The sequence below is a fragment of the Ranitomeya variabilis genome, chromosome 1, assembly GCF_051348905.1.
Source record: "Ranitomeya variabilis isolate aRanVar5 chromosome 1, aRanVar5.hap1, whole genome shotgun sequence".
NCBI classification, from domain to species: domain Eukaryota; kingdom Metazoa; phylum Chordata; class Amphibia; order Anura; family Dendrobatidae; genus Ranitomeya; species Ranitomeya variabilis.
In genome coordinates, this window is record NC_135232.1 from 719,570,521 (window position 1) to 719,587,955 (window position 17,435).

At 47.8% G+C, this 17,435-nt stretch overlaps 1 protein-coding gene across 1 annotated transcript in view; it reads left to right on the top strand.

Moving 5' to 3' along the window:
- Positions 1-233: 233 nt before the first annotated feature.
- FLRT2 (fibronectin leucine rich transmembrane protein 2) overlaps positions 234-17,435 on the top strand; it is a 50,901-nt gene continuing 33,699 nt past the window's right edge. Inside the window, exon 1 of the mRNA XM_077267567.1 lies at positions 234-849. The gene's annotated coding sequence lies outside the window, so the exon portion shown is untranslated. The remainder of the gene's footprint in view (positions 850-17,435) is intronic.

The window sequence follows — 17,435 nt, forward strand, 5'->3', positions numbered from 1 at the left end:
AGTCTGCTGCTGTCTGAGTCTCCGCTGCCTAAAAATGTGGGTGATGTCTGGAGGAGAGAGGAGGAGCTGGTGGGGTGCAGGGAACAAGCCCGGCTGGGGACAGAGCTGCCTGCCATGTGCAGCCTCTGCTCAGTGCATCTCTGATCACACTGCTGCCTACATGAGGGGCCAGACAGGACCCCAATAAAACGTTGCCGGAGCTCATTTGCATGACTCCTCCCAGGATCTTTTAATGTCTGCAGTGCTGGGAGCAGGAGGCAGGATCAGGAGCTGGAGGCAGGATCAGGAGCTGGAGGCAGGATCAGGAGCAGGAGGCAGGATCAGGAGCAGGAGGCAGAGCTGCGCTGCGCTCACACTGAGCAGTGAGGACAGGCGGCTGCTGCGCTCACATCCCCTGTGCGGAGCTCTGCACGACGGCGGCCGGGGCGCACACCACTCCGCATCTGGCGCACACCACTCCGCATCTGGCGCACGGGACCCGGGGAGCACCGACACTTACCGAGGGATTACTGTGATATTGGGGAGCAGTGACCCCTCCGAGGAGCCAGGACCCCGGGATGTGCAGCTCGGACACCAGGCGCAAGGTGGAAGATGCTTCACTCTCCTGAGGGGGCTCGGATCGCGCTGGACACCCCCCGGGGGAGGCTGCAGGAGTCCGCGGGGCACCGGGCACTGACCCCCCGCCGCTGGCCCGGCGCTGAACCCCGCGATATTGGATTGAGCCCCTGAGCGGCTGCAGGAGCCGAAACCCAAAGTTTCATTGGATTCTAGAATATTTTGGATGCAGAAAAGAAAGATTCAGAGGGGCTTCAGGATGAGAAGTCGGAGAGGAGAGCGAGACCCCCCCAGGTAAGAGGCGCCGGGCAGCTGCGCCCACCGTCTACAGGGGCCACAACGTATAGCAGTCCCTTTCTATAGGAGCCACTTTCTATAGGAGCCACTTTCTATAGGGGCCACTGTGTATAGCTGTCACTGTGTATAGCTGTCAGTCGTCGCCCTCGTCTATAGGCAGATGTGTCCCAGGCTGACAGCATCCATAGGTGACCAGTGACAGAGACTGATATCTATCCCAGGTGCTAGTGGGATATGGAGCGATGCCGATATATGGGGGTCTTCCCCTGGGGGTCTGTGTCGATCTGTTGGACGTAGGAGATAACTGGTCGGCGATCTGATCGGTGGAAGCAGCACAGTTTGTGGAGACTGTGGAGCTCGCGTGTTTTGTGTATAGACCCGTGTACCTGTGATCGGGGGTCTGTGGGCGATCAGTGCGGGGGTTCATCTGCGATGTAATGTTCATCTGCGATCGATCTTATATGATCCATAGATTATATCTGATGTAGGAACAACATGTACGAGATCTGGGGGAAAGACGCTACAAGGGAGCAGGTCTCTGGAGAGGGATCTGTGGGGATCAGTTATTCAGGGAAGGGAGAAGGAGCATCAGATCTCCAGGGGCTGGTGACGGGGATGAGTTATTTGGGATCATGTGGAGGGATCCGATCTTTATAGAGGGGGATCAGGGGATCTCCAGTCTCATTCCTGCACTGGTGGGAAATCGATTATTATCACATTAAGGGTTCAGTTATCATTGGTGGGGGGTCACTGTCACCTCAGAGAACTGCTGGGGGCTCTACCACTGATCGCCCCCCGAAAAAGAGGGCACCAGGCTCTACACCATGGACTGTAATAACTACCGGGGGACTTGGGTCCAGTATGATGAAGTGGGCTGAGAGACCCCAGAACCCACCCTGGATCCTGGCATCACACCTTCACTGTGTGGCTGCTCCCCCCATTAACCCTCTGCTGCCTGCTCCTCCTGTGTGTGTCACTCGGTGCTGACATGTCAGGTTTATGGCATGTGACAAGATCCCATATAACAGGGTGAACTCCTGCTCATATAGTGCAGTGACTAAGTCCTCACCTGACCACGTTATTGCAGTGATGGTGCCACCGAGCAGGACCCTATGGTGCCACCGTGCAGGACCCTGTGGTGCCACCGTGCAGGACCCTGTGGTGCCACCGTGCAGGACCCTATGGTGCCACCGTGCAGGACCCTATGGTGCCACCGTGCAGGACCCTGTGGTGCCACCGTGCAGGACCCTATGGTGCCACCGTGCAGGACCCTATGGTGCCACCGTGCAGGACCCTATGGTGCCACCGTGCAGGACCCTGTGGTGACGCCGTGCAGGACCCTGTGGTGCCAGGGCTGCCTCCTGTCCGAGCTGTGGCAGGATTTGGGCATGGAGCCTCTCCAGAATGGAGCAGCATATGGGTCTTTATACTCGGTGACAGCAGGCTCATTAACTGATGGGGTTGAAGGCAATTCTTCCATTATGACTAAGTGGTACAAATTGACTAGATGAGGCTATTATGGGTTATGAGGCTCAGGGCAGGAGCAGCCTCCATCTCCAGGCGAACACTTAATCCATATTATCTGCGCTAAGCCTGGATTCCTGGGGTGAGCACACAGGTGAGGGGGCAAGAAGCGGTTAACAGGTCACCCAGACAGAGGCAGGCAGATGCAGCACATCGCATTCCTGGAGATTGGGGGTACGGGATCAGTGAATCCTGCAGATGAGGGAGGAATTGGCGAAAATCTGAGCAGTCCTGTAAATGGATGAGGAAAGATGTGGCCCTGGCTTCTAGTGTTTCCTCTTGTTGTGGATAATAGGGGTTGTAGTCCATGAATAACTGTGAATGTAGTGATGAACTGTAACCATGAAATCCAGCTCTGATCCCCATAGACAGGATGAGTCTGTGACGAGCGGCGGAGACGGAGGCTGATGTCTGGGAGGATCATCTTATATCAAGTGCAGCTTCCTTACTGACACTGCCGCTCCCTGGAGATTTGGGGGGCCTGATGACTTGTGTCATCTAGAAGTGACCATCACCCAGTGCAGTGCTGGATGGATCTGGTCATATGGCCTCTGCTCCTCCGCCTGATGGCACCCTACATGGCACCACCGGGTGACCCCAGACCTGCACCCTTTCCATCCTGGTCCCCCCCTGACTGAGCAGTTTGTGCTGAGTTGATTCACATTCAGTTCATTACTGACCTCTATCTGTAAGAACTGTGCAGCCATTGTTAGTGGGGAGCCATGAGCCAGGCTTTCTGCACAGCCAACTCCTCTCTCCCAGCTCAGGGGAAGCAGGATTTATTTCCTCTATAAACCTGGACAAATTGCACATTATAAATGGAGAATATAATGGCAGGCACCGGCTGTAACTTTACATGCCCGCTTTAATATAATACGTCAGTTCTGTGGTGGCAGGAAGGGAGAAAACGGCAAATTTATTCTCCAAATTGTAAGAATTTAGAACTTGCATTATTGTTTAGCTGCAGGAAAATGTGGAGGGTAATGGGAATGTTTCCTGGCTGGAGACGGAGAGAAGCAATTATTATGTCATGTGCAACAGTAAGAGAAAATACAACAAGAATATTAGTAATACAAATATGTTGTGTTTTATCATCCTCCCCATTATTCTTATCATCCCTCTCCCTGCCGGTGCGGGATGTATATGGGATCATTACTGCGGGCTGTATACTATGTAACATGACAGGAGATACACTGTCACATCCAGAACCCACAGGGTCACATCCACAACCCACAGGGTCACATCCACAACCCACAGGGTCACATCCACAACCCACAGGGTCACATCCACAACCTACACGGACACGGTCACATCCACAACCTACAGGGTCACATCCAGAACCTGCAGGGTCACATCCAGAACCTACAGGGTCACATCCAGAACCTACAGGATCACATCCAGAACCCACAGGATCACATCCAGAACCCACAGGATCACATCCAGAGCCTACAGGATCACATCCAGAGCCTACAGGATCACATCCAGAGCCTACAGGATCACATCCAGAGCCTACAGGGTCACATCCAGAGCCTACAGGGTCACATCCAGAGCCTACAGGGTCACATCCAGAGCCTACAGGGTCACATCCAGAGCCTACAGGGTCACATCCAGAGCCTACAGGGTCACATCCAGAGCCTACAGGATCACATCCAGAGCCTACAGGGTCACATCCAGAGCCTACAGGGTCACATCCAGAGCCTACAGGGTCACATCCAGAGCCTACAGGGTCACATCCAGAGCCTACAGGGTCACATCCAGAGCCTACAGGGTCACATCCATAACCTACAGGGTCACATCCAGAGCCTACAGGGTCACATCCAGAGCCTACAGGGTCACATCCATAACCTACAGGGTCACATCCAGAGCCTACAGGGTCACATCCAGAACCTGCAGTGTCACATCCAGAGCCTGCAGGGTCACATCCAGAGCCTACAGGGTCACATCCAGAGCCTACAGGGTCACATCCATAACCTACAGGGTCACATCCATAACCTACAGGGTCACATCTAGAACCTACAGGGTCACATCCAGAACCTGCAGGGTCACATCCAGAACCTGCAGTGTCACATTGTAACTCTTCATATGGAGCTGGATCCAGTGCTGGGAAGTGGCTGATGCTCCTTCTACTCCAGTTCTGATAAAAGTCAATGAGAGAAGTGATACAAAGTAAATTAACTGAATTATGACAAAGAAAAAGTCTTATTTACAACTTTATTTTTTAACAAAAATAAATAAAGTGAATAAATATTTATAAAAACAATTAAAACACAACTATATAAATGTACAGTACATTGTATTAGTTTATTTCCTACATAGACAGATTTCTTCCCCTGTAATGACGGTCAGGATATGTGCACCAGGGTGGTAGAAGTCGCGGATTTTCCATTTAGATTTTCCAGACAGAAAATCCGCTGTGTATTATGGTAGCAGAATTGTAGATGAGATTTTACAGAATTCCCATTAATGTAATGAGTGAGACGTTCGACAAATCCACAGCGTTTCTGCAATGGAATCTGCAGAAGACCTTACGGTGAATTTTCTGCTGAGCAAATTCCTAAATGTATCCGCAGATGTCGAAAATATAACTTGTGTCATGGAGGAAACATAAGGCCTGATCTGTACATACAAGTCATAGTCATAGGAGGGGAAAATAAGGGGGAAACCGGGGGGGAGAGAGGAGGCAAAAGCCACGAAAGAGAAGTGCAACCAAGGGGTCCGATGGAAAAGGGCCATGGGCTTTACTCATCGTATGGTAGATATAAAGGACAGAGAGATTGAGGGATTAGGGGGTACATATATTATGGGGGTTTTCTGCTGTCGGGAAATGTAGATATAGAAAATGTATCATATAATGTAACACCTTGGAATAAATAATATATTGTGAAATAAAGAATCGATATAATATATAATGTCATACAGCAATAATTTAAAAATATCATTTATATAACAGAAAAATATAATCTAAATTATTCTTATATCATGTCGTGTATATATATATATATATATATATATATATATATATATTAGAATAATACAATAATCTCCTGATATAATGTATGACGGGATATTATATATTACAAGACTATAATATAATGTAGTATTATTATTTGTTATTGTTATAGTGCCATTTATTCCATGGCGCTTTAGATTATGATATAATATTGCTGTGCACATACTATGTTGGGTCTGACGGAGCCGAGCCTCATCCACAGGCGTTGGCTCCTCGGTGTACGATGGATGATTACTCTGCCGGTTCTGCAGCCTCATACTTCTCACCGCATACATTTTTTTTACTGGAATTTGTAAAATGTGACGGTATTTTTTTTTCTGGTCAAGAGGGTGAGGGTAACGTATTTTTCAAATTTTTGCAGTTTCCAAAAGTTTTCTATTAGTTATAGAGTAAATAAACATTGTAGCGTTTAGTCTTCACCTAATTTATTTATTGACGTGTACGAGTCACCAAATGATTGTTGTGGTTGTTTTACATGATGTAGTTATTGTTATTGCACATTATACCATCATGTTCTAGTGCCTCCTTCTTCAGGATGTCAGCGGGTGGCTCATGCCTCTTGTGCTTCCTCAGTGATATCACCTATCTATAATTTATTTAATTTATTTTTATAGCTCCAACATATTCTGCAGCGCTGTACAATTAAGAGGGACATGTACAGACAATAAAGACAATACAAAGTAACACGTAGATCACCAGATACAGGAGGAGCGAGGGGTCAGCTCCAAAATGCAGTCTATGAGGAAATAGGGGGGACAGTAAGTAGCATCTCATGTACAGTCCGGCCATCATTCTAATAAATAATGTACGGGTTATGATATAAACTGCATGAGCCAGTCATTAGGCATTACCTGGTGCCTCATGCCTCTTGTGTCTTATGCCTCAGTGATGTCACCCAGTGCCTCCTTCTTGGGTGATGTCAGCCGGTGCCTCCTTCTTGGGTGATGTCACCCGGTGGCTCCAGCCTCCTATGCCTTCTTCCTCAGTAATGTCACCTAATGCCTCCTTCCTCGGTGATGTCACCCGGTGGCTCCTTCCTCCGTAATGTCACCCGGTACCTCCGGTCTTTTATGCCTCCTTCCTCAGTAATGTCGTGCCTCTCCAGTGTATTGCGGGCTCCATTATATCACTTGATCCTATACTCGCCCCTCCGCTCGCTGTGTCGGAGACTTGTCCATTTTATTAAAGTCATAACTCTGCTGCTCGGTGGGTTTCTCCTCTGTGACGTGTCGTTACTTTGATACAATCGTACGCGGCCTCATTACCTCCCATAACATTAGATATTATATCCACCGAAGATAGAGAGCCCGGACTGAGGCCGAGCCGCCCATGAATAATCTATGAGGCCTCGTGAATGAGTGTGAGGTCTCTATGATCAATCGTCCTTCTACATTATATCCATTATATAAACAGTCGGCGGCGCCGTTCTCACACAGACACTGTCAATTATTAATAACCGTGGATATAAGACATGGCCCTATACAACGACCCGGCGAGATGCCTCCCTGGAGGACTACTACCTCGGCCAGTCAGCTGTAATCTCAGGGAGCTCCCATGCAGCGCCCCCACAGGAGAGACGCAGCATTACACGGATCTGATTCTAACCAATGGGTGGTTGGTGCAAAGTATGGACGTGACAGGTCCTCCAGGAAGCGAGACCGCTGTGTAGCTGCTCTACATCTCTACTAAATGATCAAGATCTCAAGTGACCAACATTTTCTAATAGGATATTGGAAAATGAGTTTTGTGAATAAGATGAGTTCCCAACACAAAGAAAATAAATGGAGAAACGTTACAAAATAATAATGTTATTCCTATAGATCCGACACATTCCGCAGAACTTGACAATTCAGCCGAGACTTGGACAACAGACATTACAGAGCGACACATAATTCAGTAATTAAAAGACGAGTGAGTACTCCGACCCCAAGAGCTCACAATCCATGAGGAGTGAAGACTCCGACCCCAAGAGCTCACAATCTATGATGGCTGAGGACCCAACCAGAAGAGCTCACAATCCATGAAGAGTGAGGACCAAAACCACAAGAGCTCAGAATCCATGAGGAGTGAGGACCCAGACCTTAAGAGCTCAGAATCCATGAGGAGTGAAGACCCAGACCTCAAGAGCTCAGAATCTATGAATAGAAAATACAGGTGCATCTCACAAAATTAGAATATCATCAAAAAGTTAATTTATTTCAGTTCTTCAATACAAAAAGTGAATCTCATATATTATATAGAGTCATTACAATCAGAGTGATCTATTTCAAGTGTTTATTACTGTTAATGTTGATGATTATGGCTTCTTCCAATCAAAACCCAAAAGTCATTATCTCAGTAAATTAGAATACTTTATAACACCAGCTTGAAAAATGATTTTAAAATCCAAAATGTTGGCCTACTGAAATGTATGTTCAGTAAATGCACTCAATACTTGGTCGGGGCTCCTTTTGCATCAATTACTGCATCAATGCGGCATGGCATGGAGGCGATCAGCCTGTGGCACTGCTGAGGTGTTATGGAAGCCCAGGTTGCTTTGATAGCAGCCTTCAGCTCGTCTGCATTGTTGGGTCTGGTGTCTCTCATCTTCCTCTTGACAATACCCCATAGATTCTCTATAGGATTAAGGTCAGGTGAGTTTGCTGGCTGATCAAGCACAGTGATACTGTTGTTTGTAAACCAGGTATTGGTACTTTTGGCAGTGTGGACAGGTGCCAAGTCCTGCTGGAGAATGACATTTCCATCTGCAAAAATCTTGCCGCCTGACCTTAACCCTATAGAGAATCTATGGGGTATTGTCAAGAGGAAGATGAGACACCAGACTCAACAATGCAGACGAGCTGAAGGCTGCTATCAAAGCAACCTGGGCTTCCATAACACCTCAGCAGTGCCACAGGCTGATCGCATCCATGCCACGCCGCATTGATGCAGTAATTGATGCAGAAGAAGCCCTGACCAAGTATTGAGTGCATTTACTGAACATACATTTCAGTAGGCCAACATTTTGGATTTTAAAATAATTTTTCCACTTTTCCAGCTGGTCTTATAAAGTATTCTAATTTACTGAGATAATGACTTTTGGGCTTTCGTTGGCTGTAAGTAATAATCATCAACATTAACAGAAATAAACACGGGAAATAGATCACTCTGTTTGTAATGACTCTATAGAATATGAGATTCACCTTTTGTATTGAAGAACGGAAATTCACTTTTTGATGATATTCTAATTTTATGAGATGCATCTGTAACTCTAAATTAATAACCATTATATAATAATTAATGTTTTCCCTCCGACTCCTCATGTTTCTGTTTTATTTCTTTTATTCTAGAAATTATTAAATCTAAATAACAGTAGACACAAAGTGATAGTTTTGTGGATGAATCGTCACATTGTTCACACAGAGCAGAAACGACGATTGTATCAGGCCGGACTTAGGGTACTGTCACACAGTACCATTTTGATCGCTACGACGGCACGATCCGTGACGTCGCAGCGATCGTATGATTATCGCTCCAGCGTCGTAGACTGCGGTCACATGTTGCAATCACGGCGCTGGAGCGATGCCGAAGTCCCCGGTAACCAGGGTAAACATCGGGTAACTAAGCGCAGGGCCGCGCTTAGTAACCCGATGTTTACCCTGGTTACCAGCGTAAACGTTAAAAAAACAAACAGTACATACTTACATTCCGGTGTCTGTCCCCCGGCGTTCTGCTTCTCTCCACTGTGTAAGCGCCATAGCCGGCAAGCACAGCGGTGACGTCAGACGTCACCGCTGTGCTCGCTTTCCGGCTGGCAGACGCTCACACAGTGGAGAGAAGCTGAGACGCCGGGGACAGACACCGGAATGTAAGTATGTACGGTTTGTTTTTTTAACGTTTACGCTGGTAACCAGGGTAAACATCGGGTTACTAAGCGCGGCCCTGCGCTTAGTTACCCGATGTTTACCCTGGTTACAAGCGAACACATCGCTGGATCGCTGTCACACACAACGATCCAGCGATGTCAGCGGGTGATCAAGCGACGAAAGAAAGTTCCACACGATCTGCTACGACGTACGATTCTCAGCAGGATCCCTGATCGCTGCTGCGTGTCAGACACTGCGATATCGTAACGATATCGCTAGAACGTCACGAATCGTACCGTCGTAGCGATCAAAATGGTACTGTGTGACAGTACCCTTAGACGACAGATAATAGTGATGTAGGACTTACAAACGTGACGTTGTATTAGAATTTATCCTCTTATGGGTAAAGCCAGGATGATCCCTTCTGAGGTAATATGTGACGGCTGTGGGCTTCTGCAGGAGGTTGACCCCGGACTTTACCCTGGATTCGGCTATTTTTGGTGGTTATGTTGAATGTGGTCCTGAGTCACCGGCCCCGTGTCTCCCGGTCATTACTGACTCATAATCTCATTATCAGTCTGATATGGCATCTGCACAGCAGCCTCCGCTCACCGGCTCCCCCTCCTGGTCACATTGATCCATTCACCAGAATGTAGCAGACACGGTCGCTCGTGTGTAAGGAGACGCCTGTTCATCTAGAATCTCAGAATCCAGAACTATTGCTAATCAGTCATTATCAGATCCCAGTAATCAAATTCTCTCCAATGTCCAGATAGTTTTTTTTTTTTTTTTTTTAAGGCAGGTCTGGGGCTCCCCAGGGGCCCAGCGAGTTATCGGGGCCATTGTCGCCTGCTGGTGATACTGGGCCGGCGTCACTTGTACTAGGATATCTGGCCACGTTGTGTAATGAGCTGCAGATTTCCGCTGTCATCTTTGGGTGACATGGAGAGACAGGGATAATATTGTCGGTTTAGCGTTCTCCTTCAGGCTCCTGAATTATTTACCAATAATTTATCCTCAGCCGCCGCAGTAAGAAGAACAAACCGTTAATGCCGACCAAACAAAGAGACTCCCCGCAGAAATGCCGGAGGCGAGAGACGATGAAACGCACAGAAAGAAGCAGGAAAACAGTGAGGAAGTAAGAGCAGCCGCACACAGCCAACGCCACGTTCTCTCTGCCCCCCCCATAATATAGTCTCCAAGCCCCTACTAAATCATTCTCCTCATTTCTCCATATATACTATCTACCTCCCCCAAACAATCTGTTTGCCTCTCTAACAAAATCTCTGCCCTCCCAAAATGACTCACAGCCACATAAAGTCACTGACTACAACCAACAAGGGACCTAGGTGTGCAAGGCGCTCCCCCTAGTGGTAGCTGCAGACAGAATATTATCTCTGTATACAGGGAGCTCCCCCTGGTGGTGACTGCAGGCAGGATTTTATCATGTGTCTCTATACAGGGAGCTCCCCCTACTGGTGGCTGCAGACAGGATCTTATCATGTATCTCTATATACAGGGAGCTCCCCCTAGTGGTGGGCTGCAGACAGAATCTTATCATGTATCTCTGTATACAGGGAGCTCCCCCTAGTGGTGACTGCACACAGGATCTTATCATGTATCTCTGTATACAGAGAGCTCCCCCTAATGGTGGCTGCAGACAGGATCTTATCATGTATCTCTGTATACAGGGAGCTCCCCCTAGTGGAGGCTACAGACAGGATCTTATCATGTATCTCTGTATACAGGGAGCTCCCCCTAGTGGTCGCTGCAGACAGGATCTTATCATGTATCTCTGTATACAGGGAGCTCCCCCTAATGGTGGCTGCAGACAGGATCTTATCATGTATCTCTGTATACAGGGAGCTCCCCCTAGTGGTGACTGCACACAGGATCTTATCATGTATCTCTGTATACAGGGAGCTCCCCCTAGTGGTGACTGCACACAGGATCTTATCATGTATCTCTGTATTCAGGGAGCTCCCCCTAGTGGTGGCTGAAGACAGAATCTTATCATGTATCTCTGTATATAGGGAACTCCCCCTAGTAGTGGCTGCAGACATAATCTTATCATGTATCTCTGTATACAGGGAGCTCCCCCTAGTGGTGGCTGCAGATAAGATCTTATGTATCGCTGTATGCAGAGATCTCCCCCTAGTGGTGGCTGCAGACAGAATCTTATCATATATCTCTGTATACAGGGAGCTCCCCCTAGTGGTGACTGCACACAGGATCTTATCATGTATCTCTGTATACAGGGAGCTCCCCCTAGTGGTGGCTGAAGACAGAATCTTATCATGTATCTCTGTATATAGGGAACTCCCCCTAGTAGTGGCTGCAGACATAATCTTATCATGTATCTCTGTATACAGGGAGCTCCCCCTAGTGGTGGCTGCAGATAAGATCTTATGTATCGCTGTATGCAGAGATCTCCCCCTAGTGGTGGCTGCAGACAGAATCTTATCATATATCTCTGTATACAGCTAGCTCCCCCTAGTGGTGGCTGCAAACAGGATATTATCATGTACTGTATATCTGTATAGAGGAAGCTCCCCCTAGTGGTGGCTGCAGACAGAATCTTATCATGTATCTATGTATACAGGGAGCTCCCTCTAGTGGTGGCTGCAGACAGGATCTTATCATGTATCTCTGTATACAGGGAGCTCCCCCTAGTGGTGACTGCAGACAGGATCTTATTATGTATCTCTGTATACAGGGAGCTCCCCCTAGTGGTGGCTGCAGACAGAATCTTATCATGTATCTATGTATACAGGGAGCTCCCTCTAGTGGTGGCTGCAGACAGAATCTTATCATGTATCTATGTATACAGGGAGCTCTCCCTAGTGGTGACTGCAGGCAGGATCTTCTCATGTATCTCTGTATACAGGGAGCTCCCCCTAGTGGTGACTGCAGACAGGATCTTATCATGTATCTCTGTATACAGAGAGCTCCCCCTAATGGTGGCTGCAGACAGGATCTTATCATGTATCTCTGTATACAGGGAGCTCCCCCTAGTGGAGGCTACAGACAGGATCTTATCATGTATCTCTGTATACAGGGAGCTCCCCCTAGTGGTGGCTGAAGACAGAATCTTATCATGTATCTCTGTATATAGGGAACTCCCCCTAGTAGTGGCTGCAGACATAATCTTATCATGTATCTCTGTATACAGGGAGCTCCCCCTAGTGGTGGCTGCAGATAAGATCTTATGTATCGCTGTATGCAGAGATCTCCCCCTAGTGGTGGCTGCAGACAGAATCTTATCATATATCTCTGTATACAGGGAGCTCCCCCTAGTGGTGACTGCACACAGGATCTTATCATGTATCTCTGTATACAGGGAGCTCCCCCTAGTGGTGGCTGAAGACAGAATCTTATCATGTATCTCTGTATATAGGGAACTCCCCCTAGTAGTGGCTGCAGACATAATCTTATCATGTATCTCTGTATACAGGGAGCTCCCCCTAGTGGTGGCTGCAGATAAGATCTTATGTATCGCTGTATGCAGAGATCTCCCCCTAGTGGTGGCTGCAGACAGAATCTTATCATATATCTCTGTATACAGGGAGCTCCCCCTAGTGGTGACTGCACACAGGATCTTATCATGTATCTCTGTATACAGGGAGCTCCCCCTAGTGGTGGCTGAAGACAGAATCTTATCATGTATCTCTGTATATAGGGAACTCCCCCTAGTAGTGGCTGCAGACATAATCTTATCATGTATCTCTGTATACAGGGAGCTCCCCCTAGTGGTGGCTGAAGACAGAATCTTATCATGTATCTCTGTATATAGGGAACTCCCCCTAGTAGTGGCTGCAGACATAATCTTATCATATATCTCTGTATACAGCTAGCTCCCCCTAGTGGTGGCTGCAAACAGGATATTATCATGTACTGTATATCTGTATAGAGGAAGCTCCCCCTAGTGGTGGCTGCAGACAGAATCTTATCATGTATCTATGTATACAGGGAGCTCCCTCTAGTGGTGGCTGCAGACAGGATCTTATCATGTATCTCTGTATACAGGGAGCTCCCCCTAGTGGTGACTGCAGACAGGATCTTATTATGTATCTCTGTATACAGGGAGCTCCCCCTAGTGGTGGCTGCAGACAGAATCTTATCATGTATCTATGTATACAGGGAGCTCCCTCTAGTGGTGGCTGCAGACAGAATCTTATCATGTATCTATGTATACAGGGAGCTCTCCCTAGTGGTGACTGCAGGCAGGATCTTCTCATGTATCTCTGTATACAGGGAGCTCCCCCTAGTGGTGACTGCAGACAGGATCTTATCATGTATCTCTGTATACAGGGAGCTCCCCCTAGTGGTGGCTGCAGACAGAATCTTATCATGTATCTCTGTATACAGGGAGCTCCCTCTATTGGTGACTGCACTCAGGATCTTATCATGTGCATGCATGGTTATGGTTGAGGTATCCAGAATTGTCACCTACTTGGATGGAAGCCCACGAGCTCTCGCTGCTCTCTGGACATATGTGGACAGCTGAGCTGTGTATGAGCTGTGGTTGAGTTCTTGACGCTGTCACTGTGGTAGCAGCATCGGGTATCGGTTTCCTGAGTACTGGGATCCCTGTATTTATTGCTGTGATGGGGTCAGCTGCTCGTTCCTGTTGCAATCGCTGGGACTGGCTTATACTGGTTGTACTTGATACAATGTTTCATTACATGAAGATTCTATAAGAAAACAATATTTACTTTATTCTGGAATCTTGTGATTCGCTGATACTTCCAAGCATTAAAGGGGTATTTCATGTCTCACACATCCACAGGTAGGGGGTAGAGGTATGATCACTAAGACCCCCATGATCACCAGAATTGGGTTACAAACAGGTTTATGTAGATGGGATGTGCGACCCACGCCGCCATAGTCAGTGACACATGCGGATCATTGGATTGAATATTATTTCAGGGGTGGCGGATTTGTCTGGTTTTCAGTGCTGTGTCCTCGGCTCATACGGGCCTGCTCAGGGTCATCTACTGTCCAGCGACCCCTTGTATTGGAAAGCTTGGGGGTCACTATGAGGCAGGGAGTCAGGGTAATGGGGTCCGTCTTAAGGCTGGTATGAAACGGGTGTCTGCAGGAGGTGAGATGCCTCTGATGTCTTACACATTGCTGTGATGCCATGACATCACTGCCCCGATGCCAGGGCTTGTGCACCGCCACTGCTGCGGCAGGCGCAGGCCACCCCACCTCTGGCACCGTTGGTACATGGGTGCCCTCCTATTGTAGCTGCTAGATCTTGGATAAATTCTCATGGGTAAACTAGGGGCAGTAGAAGAGGAGGGTGTGTGTAGTCTGTAACCATAGAGACACATCGCTCTGCACCAGAGCTGTGAACACAAAACGGCAGATTTTAAACCCAGATTCTTTGCAGTATAAAATAAATGGTTTTGTAAATCCACATTCCCGGTAATGGCAATGATGGCGCCTTGTCCCAGGAGCTGACAGTCGTATTTCTCGCTTCCGTTGCCCGTTATGTTCTGCGTTCCCTTCTGTGGCTGCAGATTTCTCCTGTGAATCCCAGTCAGTCCCGGCTCCGGTGACCGCCGAGGTGACGCCGGATCTCGAACGACACGAAGAACATCCATTTGGAAATGTAAATGCAAATTCTGCACAGTTGTAATATCCGAGGCGTCGGCGGCGGAACGTGTCGGTGACTGCAGAACACAAAGCGTCTCTTTCTCTTCAGCCTCCTATCTGACGTGAAATCAATGAGCCCCAGACGGCGGCTGTGCGGGGTCCACAGGAGCGTCCCGGAGCGTGCCCCACTAATGCCCCACTAAAAGCATTCCGATACCGCGATAAGACAGACGCCAGACACCCCGACAGCAAGGGCGCATCACACACCGTGGGCTTAGATACATGGCTCAGCAGATGGTATCACATAGGGTGGGCTTAGATACACAGCTCAGCAGATGGTATCACACAGGGTGGGCTTATACACCGCTCAGCATGTGGTATCACACAAGGTGGGCTTAGATACATGGCTCAGCAGATGGTATCACACAGAGTGGGCTTAGATATACAGCTCAGCAGATGGTATCACACAGGATAGGATTAGATACACTGCTCAGCAGACAGTATCACACAGGATAGGATTAGATACACGGCTCAGCAGACAGGATCACACAGGATGGGATTAGATACACGGCTCAGCAGACAGGATCACACAGGATGGGATTAGATACACGGCTCAGCAGACAGTATCACACAGGATAGGATTAGATACACGGCTCAGCAGACAGTATCACACTGGATAGGATTAGATACATGGCTCAGCAGACAGTATCACACAGGATAGGATTAGATACATGGCTCAGCAGACAGTATCACACATGGGGGGGATTAGATACACAGCTCAGCAGACAGTATCACACAGGATAGGATTACCGTAGATACACAGCTCAGCAGACAGTATCACACAGGATAGGATTAGATACATGGCTCAGCAGACAGTATCACACAGGATAGGATTAGATATATGGCTCAGCAGACAGTATCACACAGGATAGAATTAGATACACAGCTCAGCAGACAGTATCAAACAGGATAGAATTAGATACACGGCTCAGTAGACAGTATCAGACTGGATAGGATTAGATATATGACTCAGCAGACTGTATCACACAGGAGAGGATTAGATACACAGCTCAGCAGACAGCATCACACAGGAGAGGATTAGATACACGGCTCAGCAGACAGTATCACACAGGATAGGATTAGATACATGGCTCAGCAGACAGTATCACACAGGATAGGATTAGATACACGGCTCAGCAGACAGTATCAGACTGGATAGGATTAGATACACGGCTCAGCAGACGGTATCACACAGGATAGGATTAGATACACGACTCAGGATTGAGCATCACACATATGAACAGGTTCACACTATGTAAGTAATATCGCTCAGAGTTGCATCCAGGAGGATATTTTCTCCCTTGTCGCTCGTGTACAGTCCAGTTTTTACAGCTATTAACCATTCGTATCTCGGATGTTCCAGAATGACAATGTGTCTGTATATATTGTATCTCCGGCCTCCGGTTGCTGTAGTCACTTATGGCCGTGTCTCATCCGGTTTATGGAGGACATTGTGCTCGCTGCTGTTCTTTTGCACGCAGTGTCGATCAGTGAAAAAGAAAACTCTCTCATCTGCACATTGTGTGACATTGGACCAAGCGCCGGCCGCTGTTTTCTCTGGACAGTATCTGATGCACTTCTCCGTCTGTTAAACACTCGGATAGATCCTCTTCTCTGCAGATCTCGGCTGTGATCGGATTTTTCTCGCCGTCGGCCACATGCACACCAGCAGTATTTGGTCAGTTTTTTACCCCAGTATTTATAAGCCAAAACCAGGAGTGGAACAAATAGAGGGAAAGTATAATAGAAACACATGCACCACATTTGCATTTATCACCCACTCCTGGTTTTGACTTCCAAATACTGAGGTAAAATACTGACCAAATACTGAATGTGTGCATGTGGCCTTTCCTGTACGATCTCCAGCAGCCGCCATCTCTGATTCTCGGTGCTTGCTCGGATCGGTGTCCGGTATTTCTGCAGTTCTTTCCCCCTGACGTCCGGGAATGTCGCGGCAGGTAACTGACCTTTGCGCTGTCGTGGCGCCGTGACGTAGGTTCACATTAGCGTTTCTGTGCACAGCGTATCATCTGCATGCAAACACATGCTTACACCTGCGCATCATTTTACGTATGACGCAAACAAAAACGCTGCGTGTGCATGCATTTAAATGCGCTTTGGCATGCGTTTGCGTTTTTATGCGCATCATTTCCTGGACATGCGCAGTCTAAAGTACACATGTCAATGCATTCCCATAGACAGTAATACATTTTTAACGCAATACTTGATGCTTCAAAAAGTGCAACATGTTGCGTTTGCCGGACAAGCCGCACACAGCGAAACGACGCAAGCGTACGCATCTGCATGCGAACACATGCAAAAGCATGTCCCTGCGTACACCTGGTTAAAGATATGTGTGTGTGACACATGCAGATCTATGCGGATCATACGCAGTGCACAGAAAAGCTCATGTGAACCCGGCCTAGATTTTATCGTTCGCCCCTGGACGATCCGTGCGGCCCCTCCACTTTCATCATCACAGGTGGGAAACCAAGAAATGTTGGATCAAATTCTAGTTAAAATCTTCTTATTTTGGCAGACGC